Source organism: Malaya genurostris, chromosome 2 (genome assembly GCF_030247185.1).
Source record: "Malaya genurostris strain Urasoe2022 chromosome 2, Malgen_1.1, whole genome shotgun sequence".
In the NCBI taxonomy this organism is placed as follows: domain Eukaryota; kingdom Metazoa; phylum Arthropoda; class Insecta; order Diptera; family Culicidae; genus Malaya; species Malaya genurostris.
The window spans coordinates 324,885,210-324,902,073 of record NC_080571.1 but is presented as its reverse complement, the minus strand read 5'-3'; the positions used below and the strand labels follow the sequence as shown (position 1 = coordinate 324,902,073).

Here is a 16,864-nt window from a genome sequence, read left to right as displayed (position 1 = left end):
TGAGTAATCTATTGCTGCAATGCTTGAAGATCTTTTTTAGCTATTTTGCAAGTAGTGAGCAGTTTGTTTTTTTCGGAATGGAAATATAACTAACATATTGATGAACATTATCAGCCATATATGAGGACTCGAACTCTCTTGACCGAACATGCAAAACAAATGAGGTGGGTTTGACTATGTCCGTATTACTCAAGTATTTCCGAATACAATGATCAGAGAAAAGGTTATTTACTTGCACTTATAAAGGGTGAATTTTTGAGAGGAATAGGATTTGATTTTTCCCAGCCACCCCCAAACCCCTACCCCAATCTGATACATACCCGGTGAACGACCATTATTAGGTTAAAACCGGGGGTAAATAAACGATATAAATAATAATAAGGATTTGATTTTCAAAAAAGAACACCAAAAATTTAAGAAAATTGATGAAATTTTTATTGGAATCGATAGAACGATAAATATAATGATTGAATAAATTTAATGTTTGAAGATGATTTCGTGCAAATGTTGGCCGCGTCTTCGCTTTAGATGGCTCATGCAAAGCAAAGCAAAGTGTCGGAATGATCCAGCGTATCTAGAGGCGAAATCACCTGAAGACCTACAAGAAGCAGAAAATCTCGAAACAAAGTGTAGAACAAGTGGAAAAATTCGATCGAAAGACACTGGTATGACAAGCAATATGTTCCTGTGGTTTAATGTCGACCACTTTTTTCACTACCGGAACTATAAATGCAGAAATCTATCGATCTGAGTGTCTCCAGAAGAGATTGCTGCCTTTATATAAGAAGCAAAGTACACCTCCACTGTTTTGGCCGGATTAAGCGTCGGCTCACTATGCCAAAACCACTCTCAATTGGCTTGCGGAAAAGGGTATACTTTTCGTTGAGAAAAATATCAAACCGCAAAATTGCCCTCAGCTTCGACCCATCGAACGTTACTGGGCAATCGTGAATAGGATCTTCAAGAAGACTGGTTAGTCAGCTGAAAACATGCAGGAGTTCAAGAAAATTTTGCTCGAGCGTCCAAAAAATGCGATGCAACACTTGTCCGGAACTTGATGAAGAGCGTTTGATCAAAAGTTCGAAAATTCGTGAAGGAATAACTTATATTTCATCCGATTTTCATTATGCTCAAGTTTAACCTCGTACAATAAAGGATCAATTTTTAGTTTGAGTAAAGTATCGTTTCTTATCAGAATTTGAAAGAAAAATTTGTGGATAGCTTATTTTCGATACACTCCTTAGCGTACAGAATCATTGCATGGCTAGTACTACGATCCTACTGACACTAAGAATCCTTCCAGGTTGGGGTTCGAACATACGACAACTGGCTTGTAAGACCAGCGCCCATGACCATGGCCCATGCGCAAGGTCCTATTTTTGGCACACTATCTCCAACTTATCGGCCGGTATTTCAAGAATAATGCCACCGGCCCATATTCCACACCAAACAGTGACTTTTTTTTGGTATGCATTGGTAGCTCTTGCAATGCTTCAGGCTGGTCTTCATTCCAGATGCGACAATTTTGCTTGTTGACGTATCCATATCCATATCCACCAGAAATGAGTTTCGTCGCTGAACACAAATTTTCGATAAAAAATTGGATCTTCCTCCAAATTGCTAGAGCCCATTCGCGGGCTACGTATGCTCGAATTTTGATCTTTTGGTGGTGTTATATTGGTACTCATGATCCTCACTTATGTTGACAATTCCGGCTATTTTGAATGTTCAGTTAGTTTTTCACAGTTTTTGAACGAGAACGTTTTTCGTCTATCCCAAAAAATGGATTAAAGAATTTGTATTAAATTTTGTCCGAAGAACAACTTAAAGTGCGTGGAATGTTGACTGTTGCATACGGCGAAGCTACATTGAACAAAAGCAACGTTTATCGGTGGTACAAAATCTTCTTAGAGGGCCGAGAAGAGCTCAGGAGCTGTAGGATTCTGTCCGTGACAACCCAAAATTGATCCAGAGAGTCATAACTGGTGACGAATCATGAGTTTTTGTTATTATGAAGAATGTTATATAGACAGCAAAGCTCAATCATCCCAACAGAAGCTACCATCTTATTCATTTTGTTGGGATAAACGATAAGTGAGGGTCAAAATTGAACATACGTACGAACAAAAATTCAAATTTCGTGAAATTTTTCGAATCAACCTTGTAACTTTCTGCCTAGTTGTTCTGCTCCTTAAATTGTTTGAATTTTTAACTATGCAGTTTTATTCAGTTATTTGAGTTTCTTCCAAGATGTGTTTGCTTTTTTAGCAAAAGACAAAGCTCGATGGCTGTATGACGAATACCACAATCATTGTAATTAATGGTAACTGATCTTGATCACAGAGATTTGGAATGGTATTGCGCTATATAATTCATAGTAATGCTCATGCCAAATTTTATAAACTATAAACTCATCATTAGTTCACCATAATATAGAAACACACAAACGAACACCATTCCACGGTATCAGCTGCTTCAGGAGTTCCTTCCGACCGCACGCCAAGTATGAAACGATTGTCTTGCCGATGTTATGCATATGCATTAAAATTAATTACCTAATTACCGACAGCGGCGAAGTCAGAGTCGGCGAAGGCGAAACATTTGCAACCGCTTTGACACCAGAAAGAGCATTCGTGATCTCCGTTCTCGTAGTAACAGTAGATGCAGAATGGAATACTTTTCGCTAATCTAAGAGCCTCTGCTTCGCGGTGGTACTCTTGACGCTTACTTACTTTTTTTCCTGTCTGTCAGTTTTCTGCCATAGAGGCATGATGAATGTATTTTTTTTGTTTGCGGTTAGGTTGGAACTATTATCCGGTTAATTTAATTGTGATCGTTGTGGCTAGACACTGTGAACTAATGAACGATCGCTTTCACGCTAGAAACTAACATACTTTCTGAGCTATTGTTGTCGGTTGATTCAAAAAAGTGAAAATTAAATAAATATAAAAGTTTATAAATTACTGTTTTGTTATACTCTGCCTAATAACTCTATCTAAAGTAAAGTGACGTGTATAACGTGACGGTACGATGATAGCAAATGACGCAAATGACTGAAAGGCAGGTTGGTGTAATTTGCGATAAGCAAAAACGTTTGAATAGGTAATCACGAGATGGCTTCTTACAAACATACAAAAGTTTCTATATGGAGGTACACGGCAATAGTCTGCAAAGCCGGTGGAAGCTGTGTACGTAGCAGCAGCAGCATTTAGCGGTAACTTTATAGTTCTCAACTTGTATTAGAAAAACTTGTTTTAACTTATCACCTTGGCGGGAAAAAACTGCATACGGCTATGCAAGATCCGAGCAATGCGATAGAATTCAAACACTACATTAAAACCCGTTAGCAGGTAATTATCAGAGAGTTGTAGCTGTTTGTACCATTTTGTCCTGCTTTTCGTTTTTCGATTGTTCGTGTGCTAGCGAATGCATGTTTTTACAAGTTAGGTGAACGACATTTCTAAAGTTCACATTTTCACTGAAAATGTAATAGTTTAATTTGTTTTCAAGAAGAAATTTCCAGGCGATAAAATATTTAAATGATTAGTTTCCATGCGACCTCAAAACTTTTGCAAACTGCCCAAATCATTTCATTCAATATTCATAATCGTTGATTAGGCTAATCTGATAACTCATAAAATAAGGCTGCACCGTTTGAAGAGAAGCCATTCTTCATTGACTGGTTGGCTATGATTTATTCCGTATGTTTAATTTTCATAAAAGCCGGAACAACTCGTGTGGTTTCAATGGTTAGCACATATTGTATGTGCATGCGGAAGTAGTAGCATTCCTACTACCATTCTAGGATAGTGGTGCAAGACTTAGGAGTTATGTCTATGCTACGGACGATCACACCCACGCGCTCGTAATCTACAATGTTAATCTTACTATTAGCAGGGCGGTGGTCGTTATGACTCGGTTGGATAAATTGCTTCGTCGTTCGATGTAATGAATATGAAGCAGGATGTAAGGAAAATTTGATTAGGTCGGAAAAATGATTTGCATGCTTTAGACAGGTTATGGAAGACTCTGTGGCATACAGTCGATAAATGGCGTGGTAGTTGGTAAGTGGCGTCGACCCCAAAAACGGTGTTAAATCGAAGCTGCCGGGGAGAAGTATTCAAGCTTAGTGATATTTCGACTAAAATGTGATAAATTCTATCCACAAAATTTTATCTCGAAGGTATAATTCCACATTTGTTTTGAATTAACCGATCATTCTTCTTCAACGAATATTTCTAGTTGATCTTCAAACTTTGTCCTGTTTTAAAAATTTCATTCATTTTACTCCCTTCTAATAAAACAAAATCACCAAATAACTCTTCTACTTGTTTCCTTTCATTTCAGGTATGCTCCCAATGATGAAAATGGTAACCGCATTTCGCCTGTCAGCGAAAAAAACTTATCTCGGAAAATTTTTACCTTTTTTAGTCTTTGTTAGTGACCAACTCCGACATCGATGACACCAGGTAAATTGCGTTACATTGGCTGCAATGACATTGGGAATCCAACCGCGAGGCGCAAATTCATTAAAACTCCATTTGGTGACTTTTTTCAAACCTCAGATGGGAATTCCAATTAGTGGGAACTGGTTTTTGGTTTCGCTCCGGTGCGATTTGCGTACCGCTGCTGGAAAACAAACAGAATGAGAATATGCTCGAGGAAGCATAATTTTGTTGACTGTAGGATACTGAAACTGATTTTATATTCATTATTAGTTTTTAAATGAAGATTATCAGCGTCGCAAGAGATTTTTTATACTTGGTTAAAAGCTACTTTTAATGATCTGTCGTAAAGTTATATCGAGTGTTTGAATTCATCAGATGGAATGTCAGAAGCGAACAAAGCACCGAAAGATTTCATAACATTTTCTTTGTGAGCGTGTTAACGCAGAAAAATTAATTTTCAATCAGCATCCAAAGAAAGACACACTAAAAAAAGCTAAGTTGAATGATGGAAATGAAAAGTTAATCTGGGCCAATCTTTTCGCAAATTTTGTTCGATGGTTTAGGCGATAACTTATCAATTTTTTACTGATTAAAATCGATTTGAATGTTTTCTGTACCGAATTGCTTTAATTACAATGGTATTTTTAATATGCGGATTTTTCGGAACTCGATTAGCTTCATCCAGTGCGTACGTGTTCCTTAGCAATGACATCATCGAACTTTTCTAAACTAATAGAGTTTTGACACTGACTAATCTTGTTAACGAAATTGCCAACAAGCTGAATTAATTTATTTGTGTAGGTCGGTGTCTAATTATTTCGCTTTTACCCACAGAGAACAAGTTCATCGCGGGAGCGGGTCATTTCGCCGAAAGGGTAATTTCGAATACATAACATAATTTATTAGAAAACTGCAAATTATTGTTATCAATCAAAAATATCTATTTGTTTTTATATCTTCTGGATAATTGAAGGATAAACCGAAGCCAAGATGGCTCGGCGGCACAAAGCCGCCGAGGCGACGTCAGCTGAGTTGGCCGCCGACCTGCCGTCGGAAGCGGCGGCCTCGCATACAAACCTGTAATCGCCTCGTTTGCCCGGTCCACTTAAAGCTAGATTTGTTTGCTTCAGTTGGGTCTGAACGAGCGGTAGGTCTGACCATCTTGGCTTCGGTTATGTGGCTGACCCTTTCGACGAAATGAACCTTTCGGCGAAATGACTCTTTCGACAATATAACCCTTTCGGTGAAATGACCCTTTCGGCGAATTGCCATATTGGGCGAAACGACTTTCGGCGAAATGGCATTCGGCGAACCGACTTTCGGCGAAATGGCTTTCGGCGAAATGACCCGCTCCCGGTTTGCTCAAACCTCCATTGCTAAGTGCGGACAAAACACAGTTTCGTAAAAAGTGTCTGTTTGATGAAACTACCCTGGGTCAGTTAAAACAGTCATATGCATTCCGCAATCCGGTAATTTTTCAAGCAATAATTTCGTTACCCAATTAAGCACGTGGCTCGAAAAGACAAATCGCATGGATCAAGTATGCATGTGAAATCTCCTCACAAAACTACTCGTTGCGCGCCAAACGATTTTTTCGATGATCTAGTATTTTTTTTTTCGACGACCAAACACTTATGCAACTCGTTACGCACCAAACATCAATCGTAGATATAGCAATCATTGACGACTTTTTCAACGGAAAATTCCATTTTCCATACAAAATAACTTTATGTATTTTTCCCACTTTTCCGGTAAATTTCCCAATTTTTTTTATGTTCGAACCCGATGGGGGTAAAACTGATCTAACAAAAAAAGATTCTTATTACATAATAATGTCAAATTTTAACACACTTTACCCTATAATTTCGTAACTGGAAGTCGGTCTTACTATGAGACCTTTTATTTGAACCAAAGATAAATAAAATCGGTCACGCGATCTCTGAGCAAAGCGAGGAAACAATTTGAAACTGAAATTTTTACACTAATCACCCTGTAATTCCGGATCCGGAAGTCGGATCAAAATTCGAAATCTGGAACTTTGTATAAGACATTTAAACCTTTCATTTAAATCTAAGTTTGTGAGAATCAGTTCAACCGTCTCTGAGAAAAAAGGTGCAGTTATTTTCATTTTATTTCGCAAATATCATCCTGTAATTCCGGAACCGGAAGTCGGATTCAAATAAAATTTAGGAATTTTGTATGGGCAACAAAACCTTTCATTTGAATCTAATTTTGTCCAAATCGGTTTAACCATCTCCGAGAAAAGTGATTGCAAAAAATTGTTACAAATGTTGTTTGATGAACAGAGAAGATTTTTGGATATATGGTACCGGTCGTGAGGCGGCTAGGATTAAGACCGTTGTTCGGTATACGCTTACCAACCCAGTTTTGCAGTAGAACTATGTCTACCACAGGTCAGGGTGGCACAAATGGTAAACGCGTAGGCACGGATTTCATAAGAACGCAGGTTCGAGTCCTGTCTCTGAGAGTATTTTTTCCAAAAAATCATCTTTTCTGTGAGTTTATCATTCATTTGGATTCTACAATATATGTTTCCACTCAGTTATTGCAAAACTGAACTTAGTTATGGCGATTTTGTTCAATTTCCCAAAAGTGTCCGGCTTAGCCCCGGTTCTCCCATGAGTATATTCGGCTATTAAGCTGAACTGAGCTGAACTAGATCGCCCGTAGTTGCACGTCGCGATTGACCGAATGAGTGAAAATGTACAATGAACCAAGAAAATGAAACTTGGGAGAAGCAAATCCTTTTCACTGTACATACCCACTCACTCATATATTTTTTAAATGATAAATAACGACACCGGCTATGACCAAAGGCTGCCGAGAAAAGGAAGGAATGTTTGTCCGAGACTCGTTGTTTCTGGAGACCGCGGGTACCACTGTAACTCATGACAAAAGTCTTTTGTTTAGGTAAAACTTTTTCGTCTGCTACTGTGCGAAATCATATCGCAAGTGATATTTACAGTTATATTCTTTCATCGACCCGTATAGTGCGTTAAGCTTTATATTTGGCGTCATATTCCATTAAAACGAATTCAAAGCTTTCAATTTTGCTTTATTGAATATTGTTAATGCTAGGGAAAGTTAACAAATATTTTTATAACGATTAAACGAATTAAAACAATCTTGAAATCGTTAGCTTCATTTACGTTATAACAGTTTTATTCGATAATTGGTTAGTTTATTGACACGACTCAAGCCGTCTAATCATTATAAATTTGATGGGAAAACAATCAATTTAGTAATTTGAACGGGGGAATAAACTTTTTTACCTCCCAATTTATGCTAGGTTCTCATACCTATTTCTACGAATCTTAGAGGAGAGGCGCTTCCATTCCATCCAGTGAAGGTTGAGAGGCTATTGCTCGGCGGATCGTGCTTTCGTCCATTGATTCGTCGTTGTGGTTGTTGGTTTAATTGTTGGTGTGAGGGAGTTGTAAGTGATTGTAGCAGATATGTATTATTATGCATTAGTTGCGGTTTGAGATATAGGTGTTTTATTGTCAGTAGTTATAGGTACTGGGTGTTCCCAAAGTACCAGAATTTTCATTTACGTTGTTTGTAGATATATTTGCCTTGCAAGTATTACCGAAGTGTAGCTGATGGTATTGGCAAGTGGCCAATTGATTTTTATAGGTAATCAGTAACTTACAGGGAAACCTTGTGCTCTGTCCTAACATCAAGTGAAAATAAAAAGACCAATTAGGGTAATACGCAACACATGTATTTCATTCTGGTAAAAATTATCTACATTTACATTTATCGCGGAGAGTATCTCATCGCATTGCGTCATAAATTTTCGAACATAATTAACATTAACCAGCGCAGAAAGGTCGTGTACACAAAGGAAATGAAGATGCATTTTCCCAGGGTCTTAAAAGCTATGCCAATTCAACATTCATGCTACGTTAAATCAATCCGTGAGATGAAGTGACTTTTATGTGTCTCGAACTGGACCGGAGCATAGTGAAACAGTGCGGCTACTTCCAATTAATTTCAGCAACCGTAGATTTGCTTTGCATATTTTTTGAGGAATGTGAATTTTCTGAAGCATTTGAGCAATTGTGTACGACGAGATACGAAAAGACTGTTACGTGCATCTGTGGATGCAGCGGACCATGACAAGATGAAACTCAAGATAGCACGAAACACCTTCTATAAAGTTAAACTTGTTGGTAATAGAAACCGGAACGAAAATTGTATTCCTCTCGTGGAAATGATTGAAGATGTTATAACATCATATAATGTATTGTTTTAGTTCGTGGCGTGTAACATGACTTAAGATCCGACTTATGTGATCAAACGCTTCCATGATTGATATAAATGATAGTTCTAGTACTAAATCAATTATTTATCATTTCTATAAAGACGTTTAAGCATGTAAAACATCTCCAATTCCGAAAAGTATAAGTTGTAATTATTTATAAAATTAATGCCACGTTCTTTTACGTTTTTTGTTTACAGAGTTGAGACACGTGATGTTTTTCTTGAGCCTCATTTTTCGATGTTTGCGAATAAGACAGTATCGCATTTCATAGGACGTTATCAGTAATAGTTACTAGTACCACAAGTGTTTATTTAGGAAGGAAAAATTGATCTGTGATGATTGGCTTGATGTGGGTGTGAGAGAGAAATTCAAACGGTGATTATCATCCGTTTGCTAACTTGAAGCAAGAGCTCATCTACGTGTTAGTTCTGACGTTATGTAGCTCGAAGCGTACTTTCCATCAAATCATGATTTCCTCCTCAAACCATAATTTGTTCCGTTCCATCAAGTCTGATGCTGTCCGTACTCAGAGCTCCTCTCGTTGAACCATCAATAATTTCCAAACCAGTGAGCATTGATTTCATTGCAGCTGTCTGATCATAGATTCAAAATTATGTCCGGTGCTGTTTGTAACTAACTGATAATTACCTTATCGGATTTTTTATACTTGTTAATTCAGCTCTGATTCACCGAAAATATCCGCGGCATAGTCAACTTTCCTTATCACCGTTCACTGTCTGTTGATGGCCTGAAAAAAACGACGTCATCGTGCATTTTTCAGCGCCACACCACCAACCAGATTAGTTGCTGTACCTAATTAGCCTGATTATTGGAGCCGGTGGCCAATTACCGCCCATGCTAGTGAAAAGAAACCTGATCGATTATTGTAGTTTTATGCCAGCAGTTACAAGGACCGCGGACATCGGCGCGTAAATTTGCCGACCGTAAATATAGTCGACGTTGACCGATGATAAAAAGCGGCAAGCTTATCAAACGAAAATTACTACAATGCCGACCGGTTTGACGCCGTATGGGTGGTAATATAGGGATAGAATAAAGGCTGAGAATAGTAAAAATTTTGGACTGACAACTGTCATGATTATTATCGATGCTGTTATAGGCATTGTTATAAAAAATATCATTCCCACTGTTATGACAAAGACAGAAGTCTCTGATACAATAAAAACGTATCGAAATGCGTTGTACATGGCTTCCACGACAGGCGCGCTAAATTTCTTATACGCAGTCGACCTTGAAAGAGACGCCAGTCTGTGCGTCGGCCTCGGCGGAGGGCGGGTTGGTTGTTTGAAGAAGGGAAACATTAATACAGTGTTGTCTTAAGTCGTTCCAATGGACTTCCTCGATTGGTAGGAATCATGTTGCATGGTATCTGCTACATACTAAGCAATCACCTTTGATAAGGAGAAACCGTTAAAGTGCTTGGAAGTTGAACCGAATTAGATCGGTTCTACGACGTGAACATCGGGTGTGATCGTAGATCTTGTCAGTGAGTAATCAATCAATTCTAATCAGAATCTCTTTTTAAAATCAGTTCATGACGAATGGATGGAAACTGTATTAGAAAAAAAATGGGCACACTAAAATGGAATACCCTTCTAGGAATATAATTCAATATTTCTAAATAGCTCCTTTATTGAGCCTTAAAATTCATATAATTTTGCATGACAATAATAACTAGATAATAAAAATTTAGACAATTTGTTTCATCATTTTGCTATTTGGTAGTTCGGTTATAGGGGTTCTAACCCTTTGGTCATTGGCCCTGTCGGATCATATTATTTGATCGCCTGTTTTCATCTCCGCGGGACTTGGTTTCGTATATTGTCTACCGTAGATTCTCGTTGTAATCGAACAATATAAGTAACGGCGCACCTCATTTTGTTTTGGTGAACGACTGTCGGTAAGGGAGACCAGGGCTGGTTTTCCGAATTTTGCGGAATTTCTGTACCCATTCTGGTTAAGACTTTTCGATAAACAATTTGCGCTATCTATTGAAGATACAACCCTTGAGCACGCATGTGATTTTTTTTTCACTCAGTTTTGTTCATAGTTTCTGGCAACGTCTCACCTTTTTTGCATTCGTTTGTACGTCCTCATTTTTTACTCAAATCAATCTGAAAACTTAGCTTTTTTAAAATAATCGAATGATGCATTTTATCATTCATGACATATATTTCGCGATTGAAATCAACTATTTCTACTTTTTTAAAGTATGCAAAGTTACGCTTTTTTTTGTGTTGTGTGTGTAACATATTCTACGTAGAAAACTGTATTATTCGTCATCTACGTAGAAAACCTCGTTTATGTAGAAAACTGGCAAACTTCACTAAAACATAGTCTGAATCTTCTGAATATTAAGAGTAGTCCTTATTGATATCCGTTTTGTCTCTCTTATATAGAATGGTTATGCAATCACTGTGATAAGCGACTTTTGAACCGAGGCCTGGTGGACCGAGTGTTAAATACCATTCGACTTAGTTCGTCGAGTACGCAAAATGTCTGTGTTTTGTATGTGTGTGTATGTAACGTTTTTTTACATTAACTTTTTTTGAAAATGGCTGAACAGATTTTTACAAATTTATAGATTCAAATAAAATGTCTTATAGTCCCATACACAATTTCTGAATTTTGTTAGGATCCGCCTTCCGGTTCCGGAATATACCCCATTGTTGGGTAAAAAAATATGAGTACTAACTTTTCTCGGAGATGACTGCACCGATTTTCACAAAATCAAATTCAAATGAAAGGGCTTACAGTCTCATAATAAAACCTCAATTTCATCTTGATGCGACTTTCGGTTCCGGAATTACGGGGAGATTAGTTAAAAAAATCCAATTTCAAACTACTTACTGATTTTTCTCAGAGACGCGCCGACTGATTTTTACAAACTTAGATTCAAATGAAAAGTCTTGTGATCCCAAACGGAATTCTTGAATTTCATTCGGATCTGACTTACGAGTCCGAAATTATAGAGTAAAAGGTGTTAAGAATGGGATACCGCCACTTAAAGGAGCGAAACGGAAAACGTAAATAAAAAATCTACACTTCTCCAATCGGTAGTTATTATCAGTAGACGGCCAAACAAACCGATTCCGGTTATTTTTTCAAGAAGCGAAGAAAATTATTTTGAAGTATTATATATGATAGTATAATTGATATGAGGAAGGATCGTTAAACCACTAAATGGATTAACAGATTTTTTTTAAATAAAGCACATTCATTACGAGGAAAACATTATTGTTATTCCATTCAAAGTATTTTCCATTGTTCTCTACACTTTTTTACCGGGAGCGCGAAATTACCCTTTCGGTGAAATGGTTCTCGACGAAGTGACTCTTTCGGCGAAATGACCCTGATCCTTTTTTACCATCTTTCTGGCAATTTGTGGATACCTTTCCTGGGTATCACTATATTCCGTTCGATTTTTCGCTATTGCTGGGCTCAAATCGTTCATTTATTGTTGTCAGCGAATGCCATTGACAGTTTCACCAGGTCTCAGAAGCTCGATGTGTAGATCACACATGTCTGGTCCCAGCACACACATGACCTTTCGACCGTATCGATTTGGCCATGCAGTCAATTTCATTTGGATTCACCGACAAATTCTTGTGTGTAGAGTCTCCAAACAAATTCCTTACGATGCAGTCTCTTAGTCAGTTCAAAACGGAAATTAATTAGAAGCACACCTGGTATTTGATAAATCGATCGTCATTATCGTTGTGCATTTAGTAGTGTACCTTAGTCAATACCGAGACACATTTTAAATCTATCCGATATTTTGTTTCAGAAACTTTGGCTCCCATTTCACGATGTCATCGTATATCGATAACATCTTTGCGAATAAAATTGAAATAAGATAGACCCAAAACGACCGCTCTCTGTGCTTAGTGGTCAAATAATATCTATACTCATGCAACCGGGATTTATTTTAATTATACTTCAGGGGATCCGCTGGAGTCGCCAGGATATACTTTCTATGCATGTACATCTAAAAAGTTCTTCGTTTATTCGACGTAGCAGAATACGTGAAAGTATAAAGTTCCTCCAAAACATCTAAACAACCCCTCTCAGCAGTTTTCTTTGCTGTCAGAGGATTGTCTACATAGTATACGGATATCTCGCTCCATTTCACAGCCATAACTGGTGAGACACTGACAGTCTGGGTTTCAAAAAGCATATATTTATCCAAAGTCGTAAAATGTGCATCCCCTGAAGTACACTCCCGACTAGATGCAACCCGTAGTGACCACACCTTGTAGTTTATTCATGCACATTCATAAAAATTTAACACTAGTTGTGTTCGGTTCCAGTGCACAGTCACCATCGGGGTGAGAGGAATGGTTGAAGCTTTTTTTTCCAAATACACTGTAAAAACAACAAAAAACTCTTTCCTCAAAAAAAATTTTGGTTTTTCGATCGGTTTTTCTTGTTGTGTAAAACAGAATATTTCATCCGGTCACGTTGAGTCGATATAGAGCCGGAACTGTGCTGAGTAGTGATAGCATGGAAGGATAGACAAAATGCGAATAAGAATGGAGGAAGTCTTTCCTACTGAAGTGTTCTGAGCAGTGAACTTTTATAATTTAGTCTTTCTATTACTGTCACTGATATTACTCGCAGTCGTCGGTATACGGTTATGCTGATAGTGTTGAGCTGGAAAATTGAGTTCTACTTACCTGATGTAACTCAGGATTCATTAACAATTCTGTGCGAAGAATTTTATCGCAGACAGATTCATTATTTGATTATGTTTAACCGTCTTCTGAATCAACCGAGCTCCCAATCTCTTACAGAATAGTTGAAGCCGTCAATCATCGTTGAGACTCAGTACAGTTCGCGATTTAAATCAACTAGCAGATAAGCACGTTTCAATGAATTCTACAAACGAGAACGGGTCCGTAGGTGACTAGTTCGTGACAATTAAATCTATTTTGGTAAACTATACAAAATGCTGCGATCGATTCTATGAGATTTCCCATCGTATAGCGATACTATTGCTTTAGCAATCGGTTTGGTCCTACGTTAAGTTGGTTGTGTAAAAGACAAAAGATTAGAAATTCCTGAATAACGTTCGTCAGCACGGTAGACCAAATTTCTGTGCACATCAGTAGTTATCCGATGAAAGTTGAAATTAGCGTCCCAGTGAATGGTTCGTTTTGTTTTGATTCCAACTGCTGAATCGCATTGTACAAAACCTGAAATGCTAACTAGACGGGTAGGTACCATTCACAAATGCAATTTAGATCACCGGATTGAAACCGAAAATGGGAACGGCCGCGGTTTTTGTGTTTTTCCGAAGCCACAACGGAAGTTCAACTAGCAAGTACGATAGCATGATACAACTGATACCGTTTTTTGTGAATGAGTTTTTGCTCCGGATGACTTTATGTGTTCACTATAACTGAATATCATCGAACAAAATATTTAAAAGATCTGGATTGTTTTGCTGACAATTGTATAACATTTACATTTGCATCTTTTTGGCGGTTCTGACATTTTAGAGTAGAGTTGATTCGGTGTAGAGTTTGTGTGTGTATGTATGTAACATAGAATGTCACTTGATTGGCTGAAGATGGAAGCTCGAATTGGATTACGACAAGGACTTTTGATAAAAATTGGTTTTGATAGACCAAAAAACGTAAAACGTCCAGAATGTTTAACTATCTATTGGTGTCTTTGAACTTTAGGTATCAAACATTACCTTTGATCAGTTTATTGAAAAAAAAATAAAAATATAGTTTTAGTATCAAAAGGGCTTCACTCAGTTTTCAATGTAAGTTACAAATAGCTTTTTTGTAGATTTAGGTCCTTGTTTACTTCGAATCAAAAAGTACTGGCGGGGAAATAATGCACATCCACCATTTTGATGTGAAATTAGATGTTTATTTTGTGTTTTGTAGTTTAATTTATAATTAAAATTTTATCTGTTTTGTGACCTGTAGTTTATTTAATAATTAAAATTTAATTTGTTTTGTGACATTTGGATTTAGTTTTTATTGTACTAAAGACAAAGGTTTGTCTGAAGGATATGTCAAAAGATTCTCAACTTTTCTGTTATATGAAACTCTCTCTGTAATATGAAATTCAGTCTATGACATGACGTAATATTATAACTCAAAAATATCCGATAAGTTTTTTAAATAAATTTCTAACAAATCTTTCATCTAATGATATTTTTACGACATCTGAAATTCCAAAAAGAGCTTGTTCATTTTCTATTACACGAAGCATATTCGAAAAATGAAGTTCGTTGGTTTGTATTCTAAACACTCTCATGTTTGTGCATATCTGTATGTGCACCACTCTTACAGCGATTTCAGGTGCTGCAGCCGTCATTTGTCTATCTGTGCGAACAGCAAACAAAGTGCGCGATAATCGTTGCTATCTGCCTATCTGCCGTAAAGTTCGTATTATGATAGGAATTTTAAATCCAAAAAAAAATCTTTATCTTTTATGAAATTCTCCGAGAGTTATGCTTTCCGGAAATTTTCAAGATTCCGTTCGAAACGGATATTTCCGAAGATGAATAAATTTGAATTCATTCTTGAACTCACCGAACTCGACCGAAGTATCTGATGTATGTTGGCCTAACAAACCGCGTAGCGGTTAGCACAAACGGTACAGAGAAAACCATGAATTTCTATCAAAAAAAAATTATGGCTTTTGGAAGATATAAAGACAATTCCAAAAGAAAACGAAAATGAAACCATATATTAGATGAAAAAGTTTTGTTCATGCCTTAGATAGGCATCATCCATATAATAGTCTAACCTTGGAGGACTCTAGATTTATGATGCAGGGGAAGTCGGGGCGAAAATGACCTTTTTTTGGCCTGCGCAAAAAATAGTACAGAAAATAATAATTTCACTCGGAGTGTTATATTATATGCTCTACTATAATATACTATTCTATTGCTATAACCTTCAGTTACAAAACGTATACGGTTTAAGGTACATATCCTCACTTATACGGACGCAATCTGACTCGGAGTGCACCAACCTCGAAATCAATAGTCTCGAAATGGGTGAGGTGAGAATGGTCAGCCACATTTCGACGCAGAAACATTTAGACGTAACCAAATATTGTGTCAACGAAATTCAAATGCTTTATTGATATCTTGCAATTGCTTCATACAGTGGCATCTCGTGATAAAATTTACAGGTTGTGCACTGATTATGTGGTATTATGTCAGATGTAACAGTTCATTGTAAGTGAAAACTAAAGATTGAGGAATAGATATTCACTTGTGTTTTCCAATACAATAGAAGAATTCAATAGAAGAATTCGGCACTCTGCACGTCGAGCAAATCTGTCACTAACTTCATCAATAAAACTGCATCGACGTTGCAACAGAGAGAGCAACTTGTTTTCAACTGCCATAAACATAAGCCACTGTAGCCTCTTCTGAAAATGTGCTACAAGTTCTCACAGAGCCAAATGTGACAATAGGAACAAGAAATCTCTCAGCTGCGCTGAGTAATTCCTTATGTTCTTGTGCACAATGTTAATTCCTTCCAGGACGAGACGATAGTGTTTTTCATACATGAAAAATGTTAGAGAAAAATTAAAATTAATAACATTCGTTCCACTCATAATCTGAATCACCTCCTGTCTCAGGAAAGCAATTCAAGCATGTGAGAATATTGTCGTTTGTACGCACACAATTTGGGTGAGCTCTGCGGGAGCATTAAATGCAAACATTGTAGCACTGATTATTGAGTGATTTGTCCCAGGTAACGCAGCATTTGTCAAAATCATTAAATGGTTCAGAATCTTCGCTAAACTTTTGTTCTGCCGATGCCGATATATCATCGGAAATTTGTGTTTATCAATAATGCTCGAGATTTTCCAGACTATTTTGCTGGTACATACTCCAAACTGTATGGAGCTTTGTAACAAAACAACAATAAATTTACGACTCAAACTGAATTTACTGGCTTTTCTCCCCAAAGGGGAACATTCGCGTCGTTTAGATTCTTCAAAGCTTTAACACAAACATATTTGATCATAAAAAAACCATTCAATTCAGTGTATCTTAATTTGCTGAAAACACTCACCGAGTATAATTTGTTCTTGTTTCTATACTCCAAGAGACATTCGTACTCGC

The 16,864-nt window shown here is 37.2% G+C and overlaps 1 protein-coding gene across 5 annotated transcripts in view; it reads left to right on the top strand.

The window, feature by feature from the left end:
- Positions 1 to 16,864, top strand: part of LOC131431397 (uncharacterized) — a 232,589-nt gene that overhangs the window by 55,846 nt on the left and 159,879 nt on the right. The window contains exon 2 of one of the 5 annotated variants that reach the window (XM_058597079.1): positions 4,348 to 4,469. The exons of the other annotated variants lie outside the window; for them this stretch is intronic. The gene's annotated coding sequence lies outside the window, so the exon portion shown is untranslated. The remainder of the gene's footprint in view (positions 1 to 4,347; positions 4,470 to 16,864) is intronic. 5 annotated transcript variants of the gene reach the window in all.